Source organism: Bombus affinis, chromosome 11 (genome assembly GCF_024516045.1).
Source record: "Bombus affinis isolate iyBomAffi1 chromosome 11, iyBomAffi1.2, whole genome shotgun sequence".
Taxonomy (NCBI): Eukaryota; Metazoa; Arthropoda; class Insecta; order Hymenoptera; family Apidae; genus Bombus; species Bombus affinis.
In genome coordinates, this window is record NC_066354.1 from 10,147,018 (window position 1) to 10,165,670 (window position 18,653).

Below are 18,653 nucleotides of genomic sequence, written 5' to 3' on the forward strand. Positions count from 1 at the left end.
GACGAGGATATAGAATAATTGCGAACGGGAGAAACGACAACAAGATCGAACGATACGGAAAGAAAGATTTCGATGGACTCGATTGTCGACTCGCTGTTTCCCGCGGCCGGGACGAGGGAAAATTCGCCGAAAATCCGAGAGAATCGAAAAGCCTGCGATAGACAGGCAGAAAGATAGACAGAGAGAAAGGAAGAAAGAACGAGCGAAAGAACAAAGGGAAACGAAAAAGAGCAGAGATTTCAGGTGTTGAGGAGGGATCGACCACGTATTATCTCGTCGCGTAGATCCGCGGTATTCTTTGCCATCCGTTTTCATTTTTCACGAACCGTATATCTCCGAGAGACTCGAACATAACTCAGAAAATAAGAAAGAAAGAAAAAGAAATTAAGAGGGGCGAGGATCATTCGTGTTGACTGGTGCCTGTTCTGGGTGAATTCGAACACGCGATGCTGCGCATCGGTGAACGGCTGAGCTCGCGACACTGGGTGCAACAACTTTACGCACGAACAGAAAAACCACGGACGAACATCAAGAAGGATTTAGTTCAGTTCGATCGACCGAAACATTGAGGATCAATTATGTGTTCCTTTTTGTATAAGTTCAATATACATGACATGTAACTGTTTCGACGATAGAAATTAAGAAAAACATATAGATGTATATATATACACACACGTATATACATATATGTATAACATTTTCATCAAATAGCGAATATTCAGGATTACCGAAAGCAAAGAAAAATTCCAAATTTCCAATTTCGATTGACGAAAAGATTCATCAAAGAGCCATTAGGACTTAAATTCAAAGATATCGCAGCTTATGTCCCCGTGTTCGTTTGCAGTCACCTTACTCGGCCGATCTCATCGGTCATGTCCGCGCATTTTGGGCCAGCTCGTGTAACTCACGTATGTACCTATATTCGTTCATGAAAACAAAGGCGAAAAGAAAAGAGAAAAGGAAACAAGTATCAAGGAACGATCGTTTCGGCAGACTTCTGATAAAACGTTTAAAATTCGTCACGGATGTAAGTACGCGCCATTCCATGGACGCGCTCGTACCGATATCATTGAGAATCCCAATAGAAACCCAGCCGCCTTCAACCCTCTGAACAACACGCGACGATCCAACTGAACCGGTCCAATCCGACAGATATGCAAATGCAGAAAAAACCGTTCGAAGGAATCAACGCTGGATACACGCAACAGTTTTACCGCGACAAAACCAGCAAGCATCAACGACCACGCAACTTAACAATAAATAACGCACCGCATGCATCACAGCCTACACACCGCACGCCGTAACAAACAGTCAAACACCGTGACAACGTTCAAACGTTCTAGGAGGATGCGATCAGCCTCGACGAGGCGTAATGCCCCGCAAAAAGATGGATGGAGAAAACAAAAAATAGCGTAGAGCGTCTCGGGATCTCCCTTCGATGATACATACACACACACACACATACACAAACAGTTAAAAGTTAAGGAACAAAGTAATAAGAAAAATGAAAAAAAATATAAGGAAAGAAGAGTTAACGAGGATACGAAAACTCGATCTTCTTCGATTAGTCTTCAGTGTACATAGTAACGATATCACCGGTAGATAATAATTCAGGCAGGCAATAATCGCAGCGACAATTATTGCTCGTTCGTCCGATTCGACGATAATGTTGAACGTGGAATAATCATTGTAAGGAGCGATAATAACGGCGTATCGACGGTAATTACCGAGGACGATGGTGTCGGATGCAGATGCTCCCCGACGCTGATCGATAAAGGCAGCTTAATATTTCGTCGATACCTTATAACTGGAGGGTTATCAAGAACTTGTTGATTTCCGTTCCCACAGTTCCATACACATACACCACACACTTACAAATTTCCCATCGATCGTTTACAGGAAAACAGATACGTCGAACGAATCGACGCCGTACCGGTCTTCATTTCTCTCGCGACAAACCTCTAGACGTTCATTCGTATTTACGCATTTTCGTGCGACGCTTTAAATTCGAAACGTTGTTGCGATATTGACGCCTGATTCGGCAACGTACAACATAGTAACGATTTAATCGAATGCTTTAAGTTCGTTCACAACCGATTACAAAGCTATGATTTACAGGCAAACACATCGAACCGCGAACGATTCGATACCGGTTTTCATTTCTCTACCAGGAACACTGATCCCACGAACTCGTGGAGAATACGCGGGAATCAGTGATCGATAAAACGATTTCATTAACAATTTTATCGAGATTTTTGAATTTCCTTTCGGTTGAACGCGACGACGATTAAACAGTTTTTCACAATACCATAAATGCAATATCGAACGAGCAAAAGGTTCGATCAACGAATCCGGCACAGACGCACAGAGACACGAAAATGATCATGCCAGCATCAAATAGGATACCGAAGCTTAAACGATGTTAATCTTCAAACATAGTCTCGAATAGAATTCTAGCTACGCACCGCTGAAATATACGGCATTTCTCACGACTCAATTCTGACGGGACAGCATTACGAATCGAAGCGGCGAGCATCGTACTTCCGGCGATCGATCCGCGATCAGGAAGCCGTGAATACTAAACGAGACGCCCGTGAACCAGAGGATCATTATCAGGAACGAAGAGTAGAGCCACGTGGAAGAAGACAAAGTCGCTGGCCCGGTATGCGGGCAAACGTTGACTGGCACGACACCGAATTCTCGCTTGAACGAGAAGAAGCCAAACCACTGGAAGCACAGCGAATCGTGGAACATGCACACAAACACACACGTACACGTCGACACATAGTACACGAAAACGCAGAGAAGCGAAAATATAAGTGTAAGAATCAAACGAAAGAAACCGAAGCAGAAAGAAAAAAAAAAGCAAAGGAAAAAGAAGAATGAGAATAAAATGCACGACCGATTTTTATAAATAAATAGGCATAACCGCCACCGAACAGGCAGAGAAAGAAGTGTCAAAAAAGAAGTAAGGTATCGAACGCACGCGGGGATAAGCGTTCTTCTCCGCGCCGATTCGACACTACCACTTGCTAATTAAAAAACGAATTACCCGAGAAACCTTGCCACTTGCAATTCGTTGAAAACGCGACGCGTTCTAAGCAAATTCGCATAACGTAATAAAAGAAAGCCAAAAAAAAAAAACACAAAAAGCGAAGCGAGAAAACTACTGTGAAAAGTGGGAGCGTGTGTGTTTGAGAGAGAACGAGAGCGGGAGGGAGAGAGGCAGCGCGCGAGAGAGAGCGAGCGAGAGAGGAAGCGAACGAAAGGGAGAGAAACAGGAGAAGGGAACGACTGAATGAACGGGAAGGAGAGAGCTTTTTTTATAGATAGGTGGACAAAGAGCGAGATGGGAGAGAGAGAGAAAGAAAGAAAGAACGGAATGCGTGATTTTTTAAGGATAAACGAAACCAACCAACAAGATAAAGTCAACCGAGTAAAACACAAGCAACCAAAAACGAAACAATGAAACAAAAGAAAAGGAAAGCGAGCAAGCAAGCAAGCAAGCGAGCGAGCAAACAACGGAAAAAGAAAATTAAAAAAAAAAAGCAAAAAGAAGGAGCGCAAAAATTCCACGGAATCGCTGGAGATTCGCTATTCGACTTTCTGATTTTTCGCAGATTTTCGCGCGGGACAACAGGTGCGTCCCCTCCGAGATCCCATCCCGCCCCCGTAACCACCGCTGAACAAGATAAACAAGATAAGAGCCACCACCTTCCACCCCCTCGGTAAATCCTTCCCAAACAGGAATAAGGTTTGCTTCCAAAAAAATAAGGTTAATAATAATAATAATAATAATAATAATAATAATAATAATAATAATAATAATAATAATAATAATAATAATAATAATAATAATAATCCGTACGCGTTATCGAAACCTAATAAAAAAAAAAAACTATAAACTACCTAACAATAATTATTAAACGATAAAAGGGTTAAGAGTATTGATTAATTGAATTATACCTAACGATTAATTAAAATAATTAATGACTAATAATACTTATAACGATAATACGATATAATGATATATAGTATAAACGGTACGAGGACAACCCGATAAAACATGGCGGCTAACAAACAATCCACCGAGACGAAGCGATCCGGCCTAGAAATCGGTCGCCTGAATGAGGCGGTGCCGATCGAGCGTGACGTTTTTTTATTTCTCTTAAGGGACAAAGAAACGAGAGAGAAGAAAGGAACGAACAAAGTAAACAATGTGAAACAAAATAAAAGAAACGAACGAACGAATAAATGATGTCTTTCCTTCGAACGATCGCGCTCGAGTTCGACTCGGGACAAGGCCGATGCCGCGACGCCTTCCCCGACGTCGGCGTCGCGTTCCCTCAAGTCGGATTCTCTCTCGTCGAGGTGGTCGTTTCTTACCCATCATTTATACGCTAGCTTGTAACTTGAGACTTAAGTATAATTGAAAGAAGAGGCGAAAAGAGTACACGCAAGAGATACACACTCACACGTACACACATTAAACAAGCATTAATGATACCTAATGATATAATTATATTATTGATATAACTTACGATTATGAACTATCCTAGCGGTATTATATGACGACATAGTTGATTGATCTGTTTAATATTGAATGTCTGTAGATCACGGAGCGTTTGGAACTCTATGCTACCCGTCAAAGCACCTCATACGATCCAGCTTTGCTCTCCCTTTCCCATCCCATACCCCGATATTCCCTGACACCCCAACAGATCCAACGCCACGCATACCGTCACTATCAATCCAATCGAAGTAAAGAAGAAAAAAATGGAAACCGCGTATCACTTGAAACAATCGTCGACCAAATCGTATTCATCGCGTTTATATCCTGGAATTAAGTACGATTGGATGCCACACCGTGTGAATAAAGAAAAATCAAAATATAAGCTCAATTTTCCCAAATAAAACGCGAGAACGAAGCGAAATTAATCGAAATCCGATTATCATCCGATGGAAAGAATCCCTTTTATCTAAATATGGACAACAAGATAGCTCGAACTATCTGTCGTGCAAAGGAGGCTAAATCATCATCAGATTGTTGTCTGTAATATAAAAAATATAAAGAATTCGATTCTTAGAGGTAAAAAGGACCCTTCGAAAATTTCGAGAACGGATTCACTTCGAACATGTATCGATTGTTGTTATTTTGGGGGTGCGAATGTTTCATGGAAGGATGCGCAGAAGGCAACTCTGCTCTTACAACCGGATTTCAGTTCCACATCTTTTATATCGACCTCGGTGCCAACCACGCACCGCACACCACACGATAGCAAATATAACTCGAGGACAACTGGTTTTAAGTTTCGAATCGAACAGGACGATGCAAATAACAATTGACGAGCGCAATAGTAAATGCAGAGGACCGCACAGAGTCCTCTGTCCCGTGTACACTTAGCCTTCGTATAGAGCACATCCACGTGGAAACGACAGATCGACACCTGACCTTCAAACGATCGAGAATCGAAGAATACGAGGAAATTCGACGAGAATTGCGTCGAGATCGCATCGGCGTATCAATAGGGAAAAAAATCGAGGGAAGAAAAACGAAAACAGAAAATAGAAGAAAATTAAAAATCAACGGAATTAAATGAAACGTAGTGCAATTGATAAAATTAACGAGGTAGAAATCCTTTACAGCGCGATCACGTATCGTCCAACGAGCCATAAGAAAGCGAGGCCTAGAAAGGAAAATTTCGTGAGAAACACCTGCAAGCCCTCTGCCTCTGTTTTTTAGAACACGCGTGCCACGTGACGTCCGTCGACAAGAACCGCAGCCTCCGATCGAATCACATCTTACGATCACCAGCTTCCGTTTAAAACGAAAGCCACGGAAGGACGGTTCATTCTTCTCGATCGACGTCTCCGCCAATAGGATTGTTGTGTTTAAGTTTTTCTAGCAAGTAACTCCACTTAGTGCTGGACGATCGTGTGTGGTGAAAGGTCGCGCGTTATCTTCCGGCACGTGAACGATTTTCATTGTCCAAGATGGATATTTCCCATCAAAAAAAAGACAGAATCTCGTTCGAGTGCCAGCAAGATGCACGCGAGTGAATCCTACGATCGTCGCAATTCTTTGTACATTTACCGGTATGTTACCTCTTTAATGATCGAACAATGTGTTTTTTCTTATTAACGTTTTATTGCTAAGAAGTCATTTTGAGAGCGTCCATCGTACGCCCAACTTGCGCCTGTTCCCGAAAGAAAGCACTTGATCGCGACCACGAGCCTCCATTACGTAGGTGATCAAATAGTTACGTTCTGCTGTTTACTTCGATTATTTCGACTGTTGACTCGTTAAACCGACGCGAAAACGAGGCTCGATCGCGATCATCGGTCCGAACGATCGTCCGACTCGGAATTTTCTTTCCGGGTCTTGTTCGACGTTGCTTTCGTGAAAGTGAAAGAACTGGGCGACGATGGACGCACTCGCGATCACCGTTTGGACAAATCCGCGTAAACACGGACCGATCCAGCCGGATGTTATTTATATAGATTCGACCGTTATCAGAGGGTGATACGGACAGTTTGGGGATAAAGCGAAATAAATTAGGGACCTCTAAGAGTCGCGCTAGGTTACTCGTGGAACCGTCTTGCGAACGCATCGATCGTTCACAGCCAATTTCGCGATTTCGTTTCACGTTCGTGGTGCTTCGTCATGCACCAACGATCCGATTGATTGATCCGACGCAAACGGGCGACGGTTTCAGTCATGGTAACGATACTTGATCACGGTGAATTCTAACGTAACACGCGGTTGCTTTTGCAGTCATAGCCGGAAACGCGAGGCCCATCTCCTCGCGTTCCGCGGCTCTCTGTTTAGTCCAATGTAACGTGAACTTGATTCTAGACCGATCGAAGGGTTCCTGTCGGTTCTATGTGCTTCCGCACTAGTGAGCAATGTTTCCCTCTCCGACGAAATTCTGCAAAGTTCAGAGAATGATAGAGAACACGCGATATACACTGTCACAACGATACACACGCGCGAGCCTACACACGCTCGAGCATACACACGAGATTACACGCAGACTCTTCTCGTTATTATTCCCGTGCTCCGAGTCCATGTTAGAACGGCCTGTCTTGGTTATTCGGCGAAGACCACGTCGGACGATCGATACACTCCGTTTTAAAGAATCACCGATAATCGACGTAGTCGCAGAACAAAACGGCGAATCGTCAGCCAGGTTTGTGTTTCAACGTGATCGAAGATCGAACGAAAGTAGTCATTTCTTTACAAGTGCCTCGCGATCGTCGTTGATACTCCGACTGATCGTCCCAACTTTCTAGATCCAACGGATTTTACTTCGCTCCTCTGAACAGATATAGATACTCGAAACGTATAATTTGCCGAGATTATGATCGATTTGGTACAAACTGTATGATAGTACCGGTTGAATAATTTCACACAGCGTCGATTTTCGATCGCCTGATCGTTCGATTTGAATTTTCAACGAAACTTCCATAGCGACGAAACTGTCAACCCGACCGACCACGTCCAAACCAATCGACGACGCGTTTATTGTCTTCGCGTGGATCGCGGATCTACGGCCGTACCACATGTGACTCGAAGCACAAACCCCAGAGAGAGTTTGAGTTTAGCCTTGGGCAAGGTCAGGCGAGCGTCGGGCCGGCTCTCAATTTTGAAATAGCCATTTCGACGAAAAGCGAAAAAAATGAACAGACCCCCAAAACCCGACGCAATAGAGGAAGGCAACCGGATCAAAATAACCGCCACACGAATCAACAGTTTCTCGCGCGGGGCCCGGCCGCGGCAGCCACCAAAGATATTTCCGCTTTAGACAAATGAAAAAGAAATTAAGGTTATCCTTGTACCCCGTCCCGATCCTCTCCCCCGTCCGCTTTTCCACCCCGAAATCCCCGATATCTCGTGTAACGAGCTCTGCGAGCCTCGAAAGAAAAAAACCCCAGAGGATATCCAGATAATTTTATTAGGTGCGGCAGCCCGTTAGTTTAGAGGGGGAGGTGCATAATGCCACCCTTCGGGTCCGCAATAAAAAAAAAAGAAGATAAAGAAAACGATACGCCAGGTTTGCCGCGGTCACGTGAGCGCGTGGAAGCGGGTCCCGCGCCCAATCTCATTCACAGCACACACTGGGCCGACTCGTCCGATAGAATGTGCCTTCAGTGTTGATTTTATACGAAAAAAATACTAAAATTATACAAAGGGGCCCGACATAGACCGAACGCCCACCCAAAGCCTGACTGGTGCTCGCCCGCTGCCCGTTTTCTCATCCTAACGCCGGTCTCAAAGCACACACAGTTTACAATTACAGGTACACGTAACACGAATACATCCATCTCGAAAAGAAGACGTTAGTAGGATCTGTCGATCGCTGGTCGTTTAAATAGTTCTCACGACGACGAAACGCTGCAACATTCTCGGTCGTTTCTACAACGCCTGTATAAATTCGTTCGAAATCGGCGGATCGCGTTCGCTTCGCCAAACAGCAAAAGCATCGTTTTCGCGTAACCGATGCTCAAATTTGAAATCAATTCGGAGAAGAAGGTTCGGAGTCGACTGGCTGAGAAACGCGATCCCCCTTCTCCTCGAGGCTATTTAAAATGTACAACGCGGGTATCTTTCCTTCCATTTCTTTTCTCACATTTTTTACAATCCACGATCGACACTCGCATCTGGGACCACGTTCAAAAAGACGTTATACATTCCTCTAACATTAGGTTTATCGTTTACCGGGATACCTTGTCGAACGTGCGCGGGAAGGTTACTACGGAACAACATTGTCGTCTTTATCTCGCGACGATAATCGAATACACCTAGTGCGAAGCTATCGATATACCTTTTTCGCTCGTGCGCGTTCAATACGGTATCTGCAAGATGAAGACACATAGATCTAGAGACGAACGACCGAGAGTCTTGCATGGTCGCGTCGAGCCATCGAGTGAAAAACATTAAACTCGCCACGGAAACAGATCCGAAACGCATTTTCTCCAGAGACGGCTATTGTCGCTTCGAAAAGGAAGAGATATACCCTGGAGCACGAAATACGCGGATCGACACACGACTACATGGACACGAACGTGCCCAGGGAATAAAACACACACACGCACACGCACACATAAACGCTCGCAATATATCCAACAACATCCCAAGAAAAAAGAAATATTTTGGTTGATGCAAGGAGTTCGGAACGCTGCTATGCACCGATAACACACGTATATTGATTAAATGCAATTACTATGCGATAAGTATACTTACATAATATATATGTGTACTATGGTCTCTCCCACTTTCCAGTCAGAAAAGCCCGAGCTGTCGCGCGCCGATCGAGCGGACAATCGTTGACTCGCGAGCGCACACGCGGCCCTCGATCGGTGACCAAAGACGATTTCTTTGAAATCGTTCGAAGGGATCCGCGAGGGAGAAGATTCGGCAACGAGTAGACGCAACGACGTTGACGTCGCTCTCGCGATCGTTTGTCAACACTTGGATCGGTGCACGGCTTCGCCCACACTCTCCAATTCCCCGGGAACCCCGAAAAAAACGTGACCCCGAAAATATCCCCAGTCTCCCATCGCTCCTGAACGAAAACCCTGAAATCCCCCAGAAATACAAGCGTAGAATTTAACCACATTAACTATGAACGACGAGAAGCTACGTAAGAAGCTAACTAACTAACTACAATTAAACTTACTTAATTATTAACAATTAAACAAGCAGTAAAGCAGTATAAACAGTAAACGCCCAGTAATCATTGAATTGTGTGTCGACAACTACATACTAACTACCTACCGTATATTGAAGTAATAGCCGTATGTAAAACGAATGAAAAAAAACTTGTATTCTACCAGTTGTATCAGCCAGTCCAGTTCTAATAAGCAAGCGATTAAAAGTAACCCAATGCCCGGTTTTAATCACCTCTCTTTCTTTCCCCTTTTATCGAGACCCCCGCCTCATCGCCCTCTTTTTTTCTGGTATATCCCTCTTACAGCATCTCTACTCACCGGATCAACCAATTACTTAACTCCGTTCCAACCGTAATCATCCCGACCCAATTACCAATCTGTCCGTCTCCTTCGACGTAAGTAACCCGCAGAATGTAACCCAGTGTTCCCATCAACGTTTCTCTGTAGCTCTCCTTTTTTCCCATCCCGTGGACCTAACCCGTTAACCCCCTCCCCCCCCCCCCCAGCCTTCCGTCTTTCCGACATTTTCCCCTCCCACGTCACTTCCACGATAAATCCTCCGACTAAACGATCACGCAATATAACCCAGTCAGTATAAACACGATCCGCCGGATAACAGAATAAAAACATGATATTTACCATTAGTGTTTTTTCGTAGAGAGACGTATTAAAGAATGGAAACAAAGACTTCGTTTACGATTATACGCACACGTGTGGGGAGACCATGTAACTTTAGCTCCGCCGCTCATCGAGCCGGCCGCGCTTCGCGATCGATGGGTTGTCCGATGCGTTCCCTGCTCCAGGAATCGCGATCTCTTTCGCCAGTGGACCGATCCATGGATCGAGATACCGTCAACGATCGAGAGGATTGCTGGCCGCGCGGAACGTGTGGCCTCGACCAAGTGATCGCGAGCGCGGACGCGCGAAACGCCCCGAAACAACAAGCACAGCTGGTATTAGCAGCTAGCGCCCTTTTCGATTCCCCGTAACCAGTGTCCCTCGACATCCTCTCCACTCTCTACCCCGGAACCTAAAATCGAAAGGAAAAAAAAGACATCACGCCCAAAACCCTATCCACGCCTCCGCAACCCTCGATTCCCTACGTGTTGTATTATCCGTTATTTTCGATATAATATTATATATAGTATACTAATGATATTTAATGATAATACGACGACGATAAGGTATGGGAGACGTTTGGTCACACACAAAAGTAGGACACTACACGAATCACGCCATCCTCACACGACCATTTTTTCTGATCGACACAGCGACGAAACTCGTATGATCGGATACATACATTCAAAAAGTATTAAAAAAGGAATACACGTACACACACTGCAGACACACGCATACACACGCGGACATACACGTTCCTACACGCGTACAGATTACCGAACACGCACACAGCATCACTTTCAATTACACGCAGTATACGTGACAGGATAATACGTACACGCAGCTACACACGCATACGGCCACGCACTTCTACAGATACCAGCAGTAATAGAACAGACGTAACAGGAAACAAAAATAAAAAAAAAACGTAAGAAAATGAATAACAGAAACACTAGTTGCCGTGCAGTTTGTGAAGAAAATAAAAAAAATGCAGTAATGATAACCACCGACCTACCCGCGGGTCCGCTTCGTTCTGGCCCCGCGAGACTGAGCCGCGCGTTCTCACGACGCGACGGACGAACATCCACACACACGCGCACACAAACAAAAACATCCAAACGCATACACTGTGTGTGTGTATATAACACACGCAGACGTACACACACACTTACACACACACACACACACACACATACACACACGGGAAAACACACACACACGCACACGCACACGAAGGCGGTCGAATCTCCTGTTTTTTCTTAATCTTTGACGAAAGAGTACAACACCGCCTGCACCGCATATCCCGTGACGTTTCCTCTTGCTGTACGTCATGCGCATCAATCACGATGCCATAGTTGATGAGTGACGAGCGAGAGAACTCGCGCGGCTCAGGGTTCGCGACAGGGGCTGAATCTGCCTCAAGCGTAGCTAAACGTTTTTGTACAGGATTAACAATGATGCATAAACTGGATGTAAAATCTTGAGTTACAGAGCAGCACTATACATACCACACAGATGATGTATATATTTTTACGTTACAGAATATGCCTGCGCTACAGTCAGGTGCCATAAGACTGGTTCTCATTTCCCACGAATACAATGCGTATATACATGCCACATAAACTTTAACGAGAAAAGCAAAATGACCGATATATTGTAATGTAAAACTTAATGATATTTGTATACAGTATACCGCCTGGTATCACAACACGGGGGTTAAAACAAACACGCCATGGTCAAACGAGACTGGGGCTGCCCGCTTGCAACGACGCGGATAATCGGTCGGGAATCGAGATTCGAGAGGTCGCCGCGTAAACCGGATCAAAGTGAGTTAACCCGGCAAGAAAATATCCTTTGCCGAGACTGTAGAAAGAAGGAAAGTATTCTCGACGCGTGAATTATTAACGTTGATAAACACGACGATAAACGAAAAGGTTTACGAAAACGTCTCTCGGATTTCGAAGGAAAATGGGTAGAAAAGCCGTCGCGGCTTGAAAATCCAAGGTGACTACAAATTGGCAAACGAATTCGCGAACAGACCTGTGCGTTTTAAACACCATGGAAATTACCATCCTGATTTTCTCATTAGGCCGTTATGCCCATCGAGCTCCATTCAAACTCGTATCCAAAAGCGTAAACCGGAAAAAAAGATAATCAAGCGAGAAAAGGAAAATCAAAAGAGGAAGGAGTATGACAACAATCAGATCCGTCGTCGACTGCGATCAACGCGAACACGATCGCAGAAAGGAACGAGCGAGGGTTCTTCTCTTTGCTCGTTCCTCGGGGGTGACGTGTTGCTTGCGGGTACCCCGACAGAAGCATAACGCGGGTAGGAGTTTCTAAACATTGAATTCCCGTTGCGCTCGAGTAGCATTGCGACTCGAGTCGCGGGAAAGTCCTAATTTTCCGAAAATAAAAAAAGTTAATAATAATAAACACTAAATCCGCACTCAGGGTCCGTTGGTCGCGAGCAGATCGATCGAATCGATCGATGTATACGATCCGTCCTTACCATCCGGGACGGAAAACGAAGGAGAAGAAACGAAAACGCGTCCAAGATATGCGAGGGGACAAAGAGAAACGCGAAACGGTGAACGAATGGGCCTAAAACGTCGCGAACGAAGGAAACCGGATCGATCGATACGTCTGTCTGCGTCGCCACTCACGGACCATGAGACCTTCATGACACACATTTGAGTTGCAGTGCAAGCGAACATCTGTAGAGCCATATACGTATAGTATGTTGTTGTATCTTTAAACGAGAAGAAGAAAAATTGAACAATTGACGAGAATTTAAGCGTAGTAAGTGTACATTTTTATAAAAAGCAAAAAGAAAACGAGAAAAACGAAAGAAAATGGATTCAGCAAGAAAACAAAATGGTCGCGGTTGCGTTTCGATGAAAAGTCCGATGCGGCAAAAATACGAAAACGAAAGCGAAACAAAAAGTCGTAACGACACGGAAAACTTAACGAAACAAACTAACAGGCAAACAAAATGAAAACGATGCGAAACAAAAAGGAAAATATATGGGGCGGCAGATTCGTAGCGAGGAATCGCGATAATATGTAAACGATATAAAAATTCGAAACCGAAAACAAGAAAGAAAAACGGCGCGAGAGAAAGAGGATGTAAAAATGACAGAGCGATAGGTACGAAAGAGAGAACGCGTGCACAGTATGCGATCGGAAGCATGAGTGTGATAAGAATTAACGTAACATTGCGAAAGAACGTAGGAGTGTGAATGTATGCGTGTGAACAACAACAACAACAAAAACAACAACATCAACAACAAGAACAACAAAAAAAACGAAACAAGAAAAATATGATAAAAAGAAAAAAAGAAAAGACAAAACGCCAGCAAAGGTTGCATGCTAGAATCGCGATTGGCGGCTTGGTCACCGGCGGCCCCGTCCGTAACGGGTGCAAGTAACTTTAGGTGTATAATACGAAATCGTGAAGTGGTCGAAAAAAGAAACAGATACAAATTTTACCTTATGCTCTCGTGGTTTTTAGGGTGTTCTAAAAAAAAAAAATTATTGTAAAAAAAAAAGGAACGGAGAAAGAGGGAAAGAAAAAGCGAGTGAAAGAGAAAAATAACGGAAGACCTATTATAAGGAACGACGACAAGTTTCGAAGCCAACCCGTTGCGCGAAACGCACACGGCGAATGTTGTATGAAGTGAAATGCGTAAACTACGAGTGTGTAAACTCGTGTGGAGTGCGTGCGCGGATTTCGACAAACGCGTGTGAATGGGGCTTTTAGCATACGTGGATTATATGTATGAGAGTGAAAATGTTAACGAAAAAAAAAAAAGAAAAAAAGAAAAAAAAGGTAAGGGAAGGAGAGAAAGCGAGAGAGAAAGGGAAAAGGAACAAAATTTATCGTAGATTTCATGGGGGTGATTCGGTCGCCCAGTGACCGAGCCCCGATCTCGATGCGAGCTCGAAATTTCATGGGCGCCGGATACCAGACGCACGGAGGAAAATATCGACGACCAAGTGTGTAGGAGAGATCGATCGTATACATTTCGCGAATTAATTGCGAATAATTTGCTTGTAAATATTTTTCTCCGTGTCGCGTTCGATGACCGAAATTAGTTTCCTTCTTCTTCCTGGCTCAAAAAGTGGATTAAAGAGAATACATAGATAAAGGTACGCCCGAAGGAAGCGACTAAAAGAGAGAAAAAAAGAGAGGTATATACATATATTTTCGGAGGATTTCGGCTAAACTCGAGGCAGACGAAAGAAAGCAAAGTAATAATAATAATAATAAAAAAAAGAGAGAAAAAAATAAAAGGAGAGAGAAAAAAGTAGAGACAAAACGCGACTAGTAAAATATAAAAATGTTTAGAGAGCAAAGAAAAGAAAAATATCGTTTCCGAGATCACGCGATTCGGCGTCCTTGCCTATTTCGACCGGAGCAGGCTTGTTTCGATTTCGAAAAAAATGTCGATTATGGGTTTTTTATATATTTTTGGCAACGATATCTCGATACTATTTAAGGTTTAAGCTTAACGAACAAATATGAGAGGAGGGGAAAAAACGCGAACGAAATGAAGTGTAGGAGAATTGATAGACGACGGAAGAACGACGAAGACGAAGGCGTATGGTTGTCGTGTTTTTGTAAAAAAAATTTTGGACACAAGGAATGCCGAGCGATAGCGTGAGAACAAGAGAGAGAGAGAATGAGAGAGAGAGAGCGAGTGAGAAAATGGGCGACAAAGAGCGAAATTACGGTGTGCATGCGAGAAGAAAAGCTAGACGAAAAATACGAGCACGAGGTAACGAGAGAATGCGAGCGAAAACGGTAGGAACAGAGAAAAAATGGTGGTAAAGTAATATTTAAATATTCGTATCAAAAGGAAAAAAAAAATGTGTAGGGCCTCGAAAATACTGGCGACCGAATGGGACAAGGGAGACAAGAAAAGTTGTGAAATGAACAAAAATGAAACTACTTAGCGAAGGCGAAATAGAGGCCGAACTATTAAAAAATATTTATAATATATGGCTACAAGTACAAATTACTTCGACTACTGAGCGTAGGTGTATTGATGTGTGAACAAAATTTGGTTGGCCAATGACCGTTTTTGAAACCATCATACTGCGTATCAAAGTATGTAAAATTTATTGAATAAACGCTAGCGTATTATGATATAATGTAATCTAATAATGTAATATTGTAATGACGAGTCTAAATGATGATGTTAACTTGAAGTTTAGGAGCGCGCGTGAGAGATTGTGCACGTGGATGATTTAAAGAGAAAACAAAAAGAAACAAAGAAATAAGAGAGGACAAAAAGAGGTTATTGTGCATACGAAAACATAAAAAAAAAGAGAGAGAGAGAGAGAGAGAGCAAATGATGAAAAAAGGAATTACAAATTGCATCTTTATAACGATTATCATTACGATTACTATTATTATTATTATTGCGATTTACGATTGTCAATCACCCGTCACTTGTCATTATCGCGAATGTAACACACGAGAAACAAAGAAAGATAAAGAAATTGTAAACCGTTTCCACGGGAAACGGTGTTATTCGTCCTACCCCCTTGATAATGTTCGTTTCTTATCATTGATCTATCCGTGAGAAAAAAAGCAAGAAGCAAACGAGAAAAAGAAAATTGAACACATGGAAGTGCGACGATTGTAACCGTTATTATAATTATCATTATTCTTATGGTTATCATTATGATTATTATTACTACGGCGATTAATGGTATTCTGATTGTCATTATCATTATTATTATTATTACTATTATTATTATTGTTATATTGTACGTACATTGTAAACGACAGCGAAAACCGACTCAGTTGTTCACAATTTTGAGACACATATATACCTATGTACGTTCTTGGGAAAACTCTACAGAAAAGATGAGATGAGATCAGAGGAGAATGACAGAAAGATATATAGATGAAAACGACTGGTGCGTTTACAAGGTGGGATAACTGGACCGCGTGACTGCGAATCGTGCGAATGCGTTTGAGAGCCGGACAAACGGGATGAACGCAGCGAGTACGCCGGAGAATCGAGTTCGAGCGATTGATAGCTGGGTAAAGATGCAAGACGAGCGAAAGGGCGAACGAAGCGAGAACGAGACTTTGCGGCGCGATAAGTGAGAACCGCGTAAAAGTAGAAACGATGAAAGAATGCGGTGTACGAGACTGTCTGCATGTGCGAAAGAATATATGTATAGAAATTAACGAGGAAGAAAATTCTCATACGCTAAATTACTTGCACGGGGGTAAATAGAACGAACGGCGATCGGCGCGACGGTGGGCGTCGGAGCTGGTAGACGGCGTTTCACGGTTTTCCCATCACGGGGCAAACATCGGGGAACGGGAACGGGAACGAGACGACGAAGAAGGAAATGAAAAATTCCGCAAACCGGCGTAGCGTTAACGTTTTTTTCGGCGACATACGTTAAAAAAACAAAGGCAGGGGGATCACGCCGTGTCACGGGGCTGCTACTTTCTTTCGGAATCGTTCGGACATGCTAAATAAACCAAAAATAGGAGAAACAAACGAAGATAAAACAGAGAAAAAAAAGACGAAGAAAACGCGAGCGACGCGAAAAAACGAAAAAGAAGAAAAAAAAGAAAAAAAAGAAAAGGAAAGAAAAAGATACGAAACAAAGAGCGAAAAAATTCCTAATGAACTCGCCCGCGCCCGGCAGCGACGCACTTTCCGCGCCTCGCGAAATTCTATTTTTGTAAGCATATTTCTATAAAGGTATACTAACGATACGGCAAAATTTATTATTCCTAGTGTGGTGAAAATGAAAATTGAACGTTTAGATTTCGTTAGTATAGTGTAAAGATGATGATGATGATGATGATGATGATAATGAAAAAATTAACGATGTCTAGGTCCTATTCGTGTATTTAAAGGCGAACTATAAGAAAATAAAAAAATTATATCGTCGGCGGCGTCGTAGGTTGTAAAATTGTACATAAATTATTGCAAGAGGAGGCGCGGACGGTTGCATCGCTGAAATCGCGGCACGTGGCTAGTTTTCCTCATATATATGTATGTAAGTATGTATGTATGTATGTATATCTTTGGCGCTGTATAGAAAAACGAAGAATAAGACAGAAAACTGAAGGGTTAGACGGGGAGGGGGGTTGGGGGGTCGAGACGCAGAAATACGGAAGTGTGAAACGTGGTAGAGTTTAAGGGACACGTACACAACGCACATCACTTTCGGCACAGGGAGTCAAAATTTCGCGTCTTCTTCGACGTTTCAATACCGCCGCGCGTACGATCGCCGATCGAGAGCCCCGTACGTTCCTACGATGTGTCACGATACCACAGAAAACAGAAAACAATGGGAGAAAAAGAGAAAGAACAAGAGTTTAGTGAGTTTAAAAGAGAGAATGAGTGAGAGGGTGGGTAAAAGAAGCAAGGATAGAGAGAAGAAAACGAAAGCGAGAGAGAAAGAGAGTGAGAGAAAGAGAGGGAGAGAGAGAGAGAGAGAGAGGAGAAGGAGGAGGAATTTCATGGAGAAAATCAGAGAGTGTATTTTTTGGATTTTTGGCTGTCTCGTCGCGAAACGAAGGTGAATGAAGAAGTAATACAAGTAACGAACAACAAAAAAAAAAAAAGGTAAAGAAGGAAAACGATCGCCCTCCCTTCTCTTAGCCCGAGGAGTGAATTCGACGACGATGCACTGCCGCTTTTTGAAGTAAAAAAAAAAAAAAAGAAACGAAATAATATATATATAAATATATAAATATATTATATATATATATAGGTAGGTAAATAGATAGAAGAACCAAAAATATGGCAGAACGGAAATCGTGCGAAATTCTGCGCGCGGCTGACTGAATCGTGGAGGGCGCCTCGTATGTTACCGAGTCTCTTCTTTCGTTTATTCTCGGGAAAATTATGTTCGCCGGTGCACGCGACCGTACCCTCTCTTATTGCCCGTTTTTCATTTTCCAAAGTCGACGAGCGCCGCCTATTTCTCCACGCAATTATATCGCAATTTACCATTCGACGTATACGATATGTGAACTACAGTAAATGTCTTTTCTTTTACCGTTTTTCTCCTCACGACGTTACCGTGAGGCATTTTCAATGACGATTCACGACAAAAGAGACAATGAAGGGAGCGAGTGAGATCGAATGACTGCGAGACAGAGAACGAAGATCGGGAGAAAGGCTGTAAGAACGAAGGAATTAATAAAACGATGATCAGCGAAAAGAGAAATTGAACGCGAAAGAACGTCGATTCGAACGAGATACGTCTGAAAAACCGGACGAATCTCGTTCGACATCGTGCTTCCTATTCGATCGTCACGTGTCCTGTTTGAGTTCTTCCATACGTTTTTCCGAATTTCCATGCGCCCCGTCTTT

General features: G+C 43.3%; 1 protein-coding gene across 2 annotated transcripts in view; it reads left to right on the top strand.

The window, feature by feature from the left end:
* The window catches only part of LOC126921660 (homeobox protein prospero), a 71,648-nt gene extending 53,640 nt beyond the window's left edge, over positions 1-18,008 (top strand). For both annotated transcript variants that reach the window (XM_050733375.1, XM_050733376.1), the window contains exon 5: positions 1-18,008. This exon is cut by the window's left edge and continues 14,139 nt beyond it. The gene's annotated coding sequence lies outside the window, so the exon portion shown is untranslated.
* The last annotated feature ends 645 nt before the right edge of the window (positions 18,009-18,653 follow it).